This window comes from Elephantulus edwardii, unplaced genomic scaffold (genome assembly GCF_000299155.1).
Source record: "Elephantulus edwardii isolate Elephantulus edwardi_28Jun2011 unplaced genomic scaffold, EleEdw1.0 scaffold00167, whole genome shotgun sequence".
In the NCBI taxonomy this organism is placed as follows: domain Eukaryota; kingdom Metazoa; phylum Chordata; class Mammalia; order Macroscelidea; family Macroscelididae; genus Elephantulus; species Elephantulus edwardii.
The window spans coordinates 4,846,747-4,858,006 of record NW_006399917.1 but is presented as its reverse complement, the minus strand read 5'-3'; positions in this window follow the sequence as shown (position 1 = coordinate 4,858,006).

Sequence of the window (11,260 nt, the reverse complement as noted above, 5' to 3'; positions counted from 1 at the left end):
GAAAGAATCACTGGAGAAGCTCAATATCAGCTGTGAAAACTAGGCCAGGAGCTGATTGTGGAACAGACCACCAACTACTCATATGCAAGTTCAACCTGAAGCTGAGGAAAATTATATCAAATCCAGAGGAACCAAAATTTTACCTTGAGTCTATCCCATATGAATGTCAGAACCATCTCTGGAAGAGGTTTGAGGCCAGGACATTAATGAGCAAAGACTGGATGAGCTGTGAGAGGTTATCAAGAATATGATCAAGGAAAAATGCAAAAGGTCATTACAAAGAGGAGAAAGAAAAGACCACGATGGATGCCAGAAGAAACTGTAAATATTGTACTAGAGCACTGAGAAGCCAAAGCAAAGGGAAGAAATCAAAATATTAAGGATTTGAGCAGAAGACTCCAGAGGGTAGCATGGGGAAACAAAGTAAAGTATTACAATGAAGTGTGCAAAGAGCTGGAGTCAGAAAATCAAAAAGGCCGAAGTCACAGAGCATTTCTTAAGCTCAAGGAAATGAAGAACAAATTCAAACCTCGAGTTGCAATACTTAAGGATACTTTGGGCAGAATATTAAAGGATCCAGGGAGCATTAAAAGAAGATGTAAAAAGTATACTGAGATATTGTTCCAAAAGGAATTGGTGGACACAGAAGTATTTCATGAAATAATGTATGAGGAAGAGCTTCTTGTGATGAAGAAATTCAAGCTGCTCTGAAAGAACTGGCAGAAAACAAGGCCCCAGGAATTGATGGTATACCAATTGACATGTTTCAACAAACAGACGTTGTCCTGCATATGCTCACGAAGTTGTGCCAAGAAATCTGGAGGACAACCACTTGGCCAACTGACTGGAAGAGATCTATATTTGTTCCCATGCCAAAGAACGGTGATCTTGACAGAGTTTGGATATTATCAAACAGTATCATTGATATCACATGCAAGCAAAATTGTGCTGACGATTATCCAAAAGTGACTTGAAAAGCACATGAACTGAGACCTGCCAGATGTGCAGGCTGGGTTTAGAAGAGGCTGTGGCACTAAGATGGATCTTGGCTGAAAGCAAAGAGTATGAGAAGGATGTCTATCTGTGTTTCATTGACTATGCAAAAGTATTTGACTATGTTGATCACAACAAATTGTGGCTGACTCTTACAAGAATGGGAATTCCAGAACACTTGGTTATGCTTTGTAAAACCTATACTTGAACAAGGAGGTAGTTGTCAGAATAGAGTAAGAAAATATTGCATGGTTCAAAATTGGGATGGGTGTGAGTCAGGAATGTGTCTTACCTTCATATCTTTTCAATCTCTTTTTAGAACAGGTTATCCAGGAGACTGGGATCTATGAAGAGATGTATAGTATCAAGATTAAAGGTAGATTAATCAACAATCTGCCTTATGCAGATGACTTAACCCTGTTTGATGAAACTGAGGAGGACCTGAAGTGCTTGCTGAAGAATGTCAAGGACTGAAGCCTTCAATATGGATTGATACCAGTCATGGTTTTTGCAGTTATTTGTTATGTGTCAGAAAGTTGGACAATGACTTCGGATGATAGAAGGAAAGGCCTTTGTGCTTTGGTGCTGTAGAAGAGTATTGAATTTACCATGTACTGCTAGGAAAACAAATTCATCCCAGAGAGAGTGAGCGAGGCTGCTTCTTGGAGTCAAGGATTCTGAAGCTCTGTCTGACATACTTTGGACATGTTGCAAGGCAGAGGATCAGTCCTTGGGGAGGGACATCATGTTTGGAAAGGTGGAGGGACAGCGCAAGAGAGGAAGATACTTGATGAGATGTATTGTTTCGGTCACTGGGGTAATGGGGAAAAGTGTGTTGGAGACAACAAGATTGGAGAGGGATAGAGCAGGGTTTAGAACTGTTGTACATGGTGTAGCTATGAGTCACAGATGACTCGACGGCGCATAAAAACAACAACAACAACTCTTCTACAAACTGTGCCTAAAATTCCCCACAATTATTTAAAATTATCACTTACTTCTCAAAATGCAAGTCCTCTAAAAATCTGACACATTAAGAAACTATCTCTTCTAAATGCATTTATCAGAAAGTAAATCAGAATAATTAAACCCAGAATAAATGAGACTGAGAAAGAAGAAAATGTTTTACTCTAGGGGGATCTTATTCAAATAAAACAAGTTGGAAACACCATGGATACTAGCTTCAGTTTCATTGGTTGATGAGTACAAGGGATAAAACGATACTCAAGGATGACGGAAAGAAACAGTATAAGTATTATCTTTCTGACAATATATTCACAACTGGCCCTGAATATCCATTTTTATGGATGCTCTTTCAATGACTAATTTGTCACGATGTCAAAGAGTAAATCTGATCTCACAGCTGAGAAAGGTGCAGTGTAGTCGTCTGGCCAGGACGTTCTCTGTAGTAGTCAAATACATCATACATCATTGATTTTGATGGGTGTTGAGCTCAATGGAGGACTTCAGTAAACTCAGTCTTGGCAAGTGAGTACCGTGGCCTACAAGTATCTGCTCAGTGTCTCACACCTTCAGAACGATAAAGATGATAGCAGATAGTATATTCTTGCCATAATTATCACTATTCTTGATATAGTGTCTTCCCTTTTTGTCAGTTTTCAGTTCGTTGTTTAGCTATACTTATACATTCTTCTCTGATCTTTCTCTGGGAAGAAAGCTGTGATGGAATGATTACAATCATGTGGATATTTTAGGCAATTTGTGTACTCTTCTAACTGGAGTTGCAAATGTGAATGTGTGCTTTAATTGCTAATTTAAGATGCTAAAGCATGTAGGAGGTGGTGAAGAAAACAGGACCATTTTAGATTCTTTTGTCTTCTGTGATGTAACATTTAGATATACTTATATATGATTTCTCAGATGAGAGATTGAAAGGCAAAGGTGTGATTTTCAAAAAGGAGGCTGCAGTCTGTATCAACAAAACAGCTATACATTTTTAAAAAATATTATCATGTAAACAAAAATAGCTATACATTTTCATTTTGCAAAAATGAAATCACTCCTGTAGGTGATGGGAAAATAGTATTGTATGTGTCTCAGCCCCAAACTATTAATACTGTATCACCGTCTGTCAATTACTTTATGAAGTTTCAGTTTTTCTTCTATAAAGAGGGACAATTACATATCTCTCTAGAGTTGTGGTGGAGAAAAGAACAAAAAAAAAAAAAAAAAGAAAAGTCCCAACATCTAAGATTCCCTGGAATGAAAGAGATGATGACACCACTAAGTATCCTGCCTCCATTCATTTTTTCCCCTGGGTTTTCCCCCCCATTCTTAAGCATGCTGTTGTGCATTGAATAATGACCTTAAAGGGTGTGTTGTAGTCCTAACCTCTGTTATCTCTGCCTGTGATATATTTTCTTTTCCTTTTTTTTAATAATTTTAATGAACTTTTACAGAGATTTTGGATACCCATTCATTCATTGCTGCCCTTCTTTCCCCGCCGAGCCCTCCCCCTCCCCGCCCAGTTCGCGCCTCTCTTTTAAATGTAAAAGGTACTGTGATATATTTTCAAATAAATTTCTGCAACTATAATCAGGTTAAGATGAAGTCTATTATGTTGTTATTAGGTGCCTTTGAATGGCTACAGCTCACAGCAACCCTATGAACAACAGATCTGCATCTTTCCCTATCCTTCCGCAGCCTCACAATCCCTGCTATTCTCAAATCCATTGTTGCAATCATTGTGCCAACCTATCCCTTTGAGGGTTTTTCTCTCTTAATGAACATCTGCCTTCCCAGCCTGATAATTTTTCCAAGTACTGGCCCCTCCAGACAACTTGCCCAATCTATGTGAGATGAAATTTCACTGTCTTTGCCTCAAGGAGTACTCTGGTAGCACCTTCTTCAAGATAGATTTGATTATTCCTTTGGCAGTCCCTGGGATGGTCAATATTCTTATACAACACCACAGTTCAAAGACATATTCTTCTTCAGTCTTACATATTCATTGTCCAACTTATAGATGCATAGGAAGAAATTGAAAATATTTTAGCTTATCAGACATACCTTAGGTATTACTCTAACGACAGGGATCTTTTATAACATGAAAGCTATCTGGACACAGGGGAAACATGGAGAGAGAAAAGCTAGATTGGAATGACACATCTCCAAACCAAGGGACACCAAAGATTGTCTTCTGTTACCCAGAAGCCTAAGAGAGAAGGCGAAAACCGATTATCTTTCAGAGATTCCAGCCAGAATCTCTGCCATGCCAATACCTTAATTTTGGATTGTTGTTGTTAAATATCATTATGTTATAATCAACTCATAGCTGACACTACCCAGCAGGTTTTCAGAGACTGTAAATCACACAGAAGGAGATTGTCCGTCCTTTTTCCCATGGAGCAACTGGTAGACTTGAACCACATGCCTTCAAGTTAGCAGCACAATTCCTTACTGCAAAAGCCATCAACTTCTCAAACTATAAGAATGTAAATTTCTATTATTCTCAGGCATTCATTCATACTGCAGCCTGAAGAAACTAATATGATCTCTTGAACTCAGTTTCTTCAGTTATGAAACAAATGCAAAGCCTTCCTAGTAAAATCCCAATCGAATTGTTTCAGTCATAAATCATCCTGTTAGTTCCATTTTCTCCCTGCCATCATTCCTAATTTCTAAGATTTTTCAAATTGAGGAGGAAGAGGCTAGAAATTCTTGCTCAAATGACTAAAGTTGATACTCAGTCCCTTATCTTCAGAAGCACTGTTTTGCCTAGAGAGTTCACATACAAGAAAAACAGCAATGAATTCAACCTTAAATGAGCAAATCACTTTAATCTTTCAGCATTATCATGTCTATACATTGTTGTTGGTGATGTTACATCACATTAAGTCACTTTCATCCATAGCAATCCTATGTACTGCAGCTCTGAAGACTACCCTGTCCTGAGCTAGTATCAATGATTCCAACACACCAACCTCCATTCACCCCAGGTACTGTATCAGTCCATCTCATCCAGGGTCTTTTTCTCCTACACTGTCTTTCCACTCTTCTAAGCATGATGTTCTTTTCAAAGAATTGGTCCATCCTGGCCACTTGCTCAAAATATGTGAGAAACAACTTCACAATCCTAGCTTCTAAGGAGAAACTTGGTTCCACCCTCTCCAAGAAAGATCTATTTTTTTCTTGGTGGTCTATTGTGTGCTCAACATAGTTATCGAGCTCCACAATCCAAATGCATCGATTCTTCTTCTGTCATCCTTAGTCATTGTCCAGCTCTCTGATGCAGAGCAAATAACTGAAAAGACCATGGCCTCGATTAGGTGCACTTTAAGCTCTAGACTGACATAATTGCTTTTCAGTATTCTGGAGAGGTCCTGACGGCAGATTTACCAAATGCAATTGGTGTTTTGATTTCCTGACTGCTGATGCCAAGAGTATTAATTGTGGAGTTGAGCAAGTTATAATTGTTAACAACCTCAGTCTCTTCTCCATCTATCATGGTGTTGCCAGTTGGCCTAGTGGTGAGAATCTTTGCCTTTTTGATGTTGAGCTTCAATCCATGTTGAAGACTATAGTCCTTGATCTTCTGCAGCAAAAGCTTCATGTCCTCCTCACTTTCAACAAGCAAGGTTGTGTCATCTACATAACGTAGGTTGTTGATGAGTCCTCCTCCAATCCTGATACCACATTCCTCCTCATAAAGCCCAGCTTCCTGAATGATATGTTCTGCGTATAGATTAAAAAGGTATGGAGACAAGATGCATCCCTGACACACTCCTTTGCTGATTTTGAACCATGCAGTGTTTCCTTGCTCTATTCTGAGGACTGCTTCTTGGTCCAAGTATAGGTTCTGCATAAACACAATCAAGTGTTCTGGAAGTCACAAGGTTAGCCACAATTTGTTGTGATCCACACACTCAAATACCTTTGACTGTCTATATATATCAGCTACTTCTTAATAAAACAGTTTTCATTTTGGATTTGAGTTGGGTAGCTCAACAGAGCATCTATATAGATATAGAACATCATGATAGATGGTGAAACCACAGATTTTGTCTTAGCCCCCAGGAGCACAGAATTCTGTTATTATGGAAAGTTACAGGAGCACTGATTTCAGCTCATTAATCAAGAAGAGCTTTCAAACAAACATAACCTTCCAAAATTGGATCTAGCAACCTCAGGAGGTAATGAGTTTCCCATCATGGTAGATGCTTAAGCAGATGCTAGGAGACAGCTTGTTTATCCACCGAACAAGTATTTAATGAACCCCTCCTTCATATCTGTCATAAGATGTTGAAGCAGAGAACAAGACAGGCAGGGTCTCTGGATCAAGGCACTGCTGATTTAGTAGGGGATACAAATGCAAAAGCAAGCAGTGATGCTAACTTTTGTTAAATGTTATGACAGTGATAGGAAAGTCAAGCAATGTTCAATAAGACTTCTCATAAAAAAAATAACATCCTAGCCTAGTGATATTTGGAGATATAAAGGGGGAAAGAGCAGAAGGAAATGTGTTCAGATAAAGAATAAGGTTCAAATAATAAAATGAAAAGCATGAAAGGAGAAAACAGGGAGTGACAAGAATAGCTGGAGAGAAGACAAGAGAGCTCAGTAGTACTCTGAACTAGAAGACTAAAGAACCACATACATAATGTGAAAGAGTTTAGATTTTACCCCAACCAAAGTGAGAACCCCTGGAGATTTTCACTAGACTGTGTGCTTAGGGGTCTGACCTCAGCCTTAAACTCCAGAGTTGAATGGAAGTCATCTAGCCTTCTAATGTTACACCTCCAGGCCAGAAGAGGGCAATCTCTGACAGAAGTACATTAACATCTGTCATCGGGGGGTGGGGTAGAGGGAAAGAGTTTTTTCTGTACTTTCTGGAATTTCCTTCTTTTATTAATTCTCCTCAAAAGCCAGGTTTTATTATGTTCTATGAAGTTGATTCTGCCTCACAGTAGCTCTACGTACAACAGAAAGAAACACTGCCTACCCTCTGCACCGTTCACTATAATCAAAGCTCTGCTTGAGCCCACTAGGTCAATCCCTCTCATTAAGGGTCTTTCTCTGTTTTTAACTTTATCCTCTATCAAGCTTGCCTTCCTTCCCTAAAGAGTGGTCCATTGTAACAACAAAAGTATGTGAGGATAGAACATTTCCCAAGTGGCTTCTGCAGAATCTATTAACCAGGTATGCCTTTGGTGATTGTCAGTACAAAAGGAATTTACTTTCAAAATATTCATTGAGACCCCAGAGATAAACTTACGTCATGAACAAAGTGAGGTTGAAGTTTAAAAAAGAAAAAGAAGAAGAAATAAACATATGGGAAAGACTTCCCTCAGGAAAATATCTTATTCACCTGCAGGAACAAGTCCTACCACCACCAACCCACTGTGTAGAAATGGTAGTCCACAGTCACACAGATATTAACAGTTTCTGATAAAATGACTCAGTTTCTTCTCTAAATAAACAGAGTGTGTAAATTGCATGGAAGGGTGTTGGCCATCTTTCTTCTGTGAAGTAGCTGGTGGATTTGAACCATATGCCTTTGGACTGGCATTGCAATTCCTTAACACTAAGCCACAAATGCTCCCTAACTGCTCCTTTGTTATGTTGTTGTTGCTAAGTGCCATCAAATTGTAGACGACTCATAGTGACCCTATAGAATAAAACACCTGAACACTTGCATAACTTTCATCATTTCTCCATGTTAATAGAGTTTCTGTAGGCAAGCTATTTCAGAAGTAGATGCCACTCCTGCTTCCAAGCTTGTTTTAAACAGGGAGCTCCACCAAACACTAGAAAATAGACCACTGCAGAATCTGCCTGACCCAGATGACTTCCAACCTGGATTCCAGCCCCATACTGCTGACCAAATGCCTTTTTAAATAGGAGGCTGAATAAAATAAAATCACACCCAATGATGAGTAAACATTCCACCCTAATCCTCACCAGAACCCCCCAAAAAATTTATATATATATTAATATGCTAGATGCCATGGAGTTTTCATGATTATGATCTTATGATCTTTATAAAGCAGAACACCAAGTCTTTCTTTCAAGTGTAGATTCCAACTGCCAACTTTTGGATTTGTAGTTAAATACAAATGATCCCCACAACCCAGGCACTTTAATATAATAATAACAACTAATATTCAATGACCATTTTGTTATGTATCAAAAGAACTTTTAATGTTTTAAATAGCACAGAAGTAGTTATTATCATCATTCCCATTTTACAGATAGGAAAGCTGAGGAAGAGAGATTAGATTACTTACCCAAAATCAGACAGAAAGCATTGGATCAATAACAGACTCAGAGTTGTTGCTAATACCTAGGGATTATATTATGGAATCAGAATTCTAGGAATGGGATTCAGGAAGCATCTTTGAGTCAGTTTCTCAAGGTTATTTCTAAGAGTCTAGAAATCTAAGAACCACTCCAACAGGCAAGTAAAAGACAGTTATTAATTAGTTAATTTCTAAGCCTTGGGTGGGAAGTAAGAGTGGAGAGGGAAGAAGGTAAAAGTATAATGTAAATGAATAATAGGAGCATTTGTTAGCTTCTTATGGGATTGCTGCAAATCCAAAACTTACTCCTGCTGAGCGGATTCTGATTCATGGTGACCTCATATATTGTAAACTAGAATTGCCCCGTAGGGTTTTTAAGTCTGTAACCTTTCAGAAACAGCTTTTCTTCTGAGGTGCCTTCAAGTGCATTCAAATAGCCAGTATCTGGTTAGTAATTGGGTGCTTAATGCTTTCTCTACCCAAAATTGTCCAATTGGCAGAGATGAGATTGACCCTATACTATGCCTGTTACTAAAGTTGAGTGTGTCCCAACAGTTAGCACAGTAGAACACCATTGTTCTTGTATCTGGACCATATTTTTCCAGTTAACACAATTTACATCTCTGTGATCAAGTCCACCAACAAGAATCATGATGCCAGCTTTCCTGGCTCTGTTCCTTATTAGCCCATGGCCTTTGAGTAAATTCTGACTGTTCCTTACTAGCTATACAAAAATGAATGAGTCATTTAAATCCTATGGGACTGGTGATATAATGATGGATGGAGAAGAGATTGAGATTGTTAACAATTTCAGCTTGCTTAGTTCCATAATTAATACTCTTGAAACTAGCAGTCAGGAAATCAAAAGAGAAATTACATTAGGAAATCTGCTGTCAGGGTGCTCCAGGGTACTGAAGAGCAAAGATGTCAGTTTAGCAACTAAGATGAGTCTGATCAAGGCCATGGTCTTTGCAATTACTTGCTGTGCTTCAGAGAGCTAGACAAAGACTAAGGATACAAAAGAATCGATGTCTTTGAGTTGTGGTGCTGGAGAAGAGTGTTGAACATTCCATGGGCTGCCAAAATCAGGTTTGTCCTACAAAGGTGAAGCCAAGTTTCTCTTTGGAGGCAAGATTTTTAAAGTTCTGTTTCAAATAATTTAGACATGGTACCAAAAGGGACCAGTCCTTGGAGAAAGACATCATGCTTGGAAAGGTGGAAGGATGACATGGGAGATGAAGATCAATTTATGAGATGAACTGACACAGTAACTAGGGTAATAGGGGTAGGCGTGTCAAAGACAGTGAGAATTACTCAGTATAGGGCAAGACTCAAAGCTATCGTGCATATATGTGCACTGTGAGTCACAGGCGACTTGAGAGCACATAACAACAACACGAGTCTACAGGGAGTTACACTGCTAACCTAAAGGTTTCTGGGAATTTGAACCCACCAGATGCTACTTAGAAGAAAATAGTCAATATCCTCATGTGGAATAAACACCTCAGAAGCCTACTGGGAGGTTAACTATAAGTTAGTGCATACTCAATGGGATTTTGGTGTCTTGGCGTCTTCGATTACCTGGGAAGAATGGGAATCCCAGAACACTTGATCATTCTAATGCGAAACTTATACTTGGACCAGGAGGCAGTCGTCAAAACAGAGCAAGGGAACACTGCATGGTTCAAAATTGGGAAGGGTGTACGCCAGGGATGCATCCTATCTCCATACCTTTTCAACCTATATGCAGAACAGATTATCTGGGAGGCTGGGCTCTATGAGGAGAAATGTGGAGTCAAGATTGGTGGAGGATTTATCAACAATCTGTGTTATGTGGATGACACAACCCTGCTTGCTGAAACTGAAGAGGAGCGGAAGCACCGACTGCAGAGTGTCAAGGACTGCAGCCTACAATATGGATTGAGGCTCAGTGTCAAGAAGACAAAGATTCTCACCACTGGACCAATTGGCAACATCAGGATGGATGGTGAAGAGATTGAGATTGTACACAGCTTTAGTTTGCTTGGCTCCATAGTCAACAGTCTTGGCACCAGCAGCCAGGAAATTAAAAGGCGCATTGCAATGGGAAAGTCTGCTGTTAGGAACCTCTCCAAAGTGCTGAAGAGCAATGGTGTCTCTTTGGAGACTAAGGTGCGTCTGATACAGGCCATGGTCTTCACAATCACCTGTTATGCATCAGAGAGTTAGACAATGACCAAGAAGGATAGAAGGAGAATTGATGCCTTTGAGCTGTGGTGCTGGAGAAGAGTATTGGGAATACCATGGACTGCTAGGAAAACAAACAGATTTGTCCTGTAAAGGGTTAAACCGGGTGGCTCCTTGGAGGCAAGGATTCTGAAGCTCCGTCTAACATACTTTATACATGTTAGAGAGAGACGGGTCCTTAGAGAGGGACATCATGTTTGGGAGGGTGGAGGGACAGTGCAGGAGAGGAAGGCCCTCTAGGAGGTGGATTGATTCAGTGATTGGGATAATTGGGATGGGAGTGTCAGACAGTGCGATTGGCACAGGACAGAGCGGAGTTTAGGACTGTTGTACATAGGGTCGCTATGAGTCGCAGGCGACTCGACAGCACATAACAACAACAACAACATACTCAATGGCAGTAAGTTGACTATAAAGCTGAATCTTTTTTGTTGATTTCTATTTTGTTTGTTTAGGTGTTTTTCTTGTGTTGGTTTTTTTAAAAAAAAAACTCATGAATTTGAGACAATGTCAATATTATATGCATTTCATTGACTTTCTATGCCTTTCAAATCAATAATCTTATACTTTAGAATAACTGAAAATTTTCTTAATTAGCACCAAAATGGTGTCCAAAGACTGACTATGGATAATTTCTTCTATTCACAGTTCCAACTCTGACCAGTCCAAAGGTCATTTGGCTCCAGTCTGCTCCCTTAGAGACTGTCTGGTTCAAGCTGCTTCTTTCCCAGGCGAGATATTGGCAGACGAGATGGAAGTGGATGAAAATCCAGGTCAGGCAC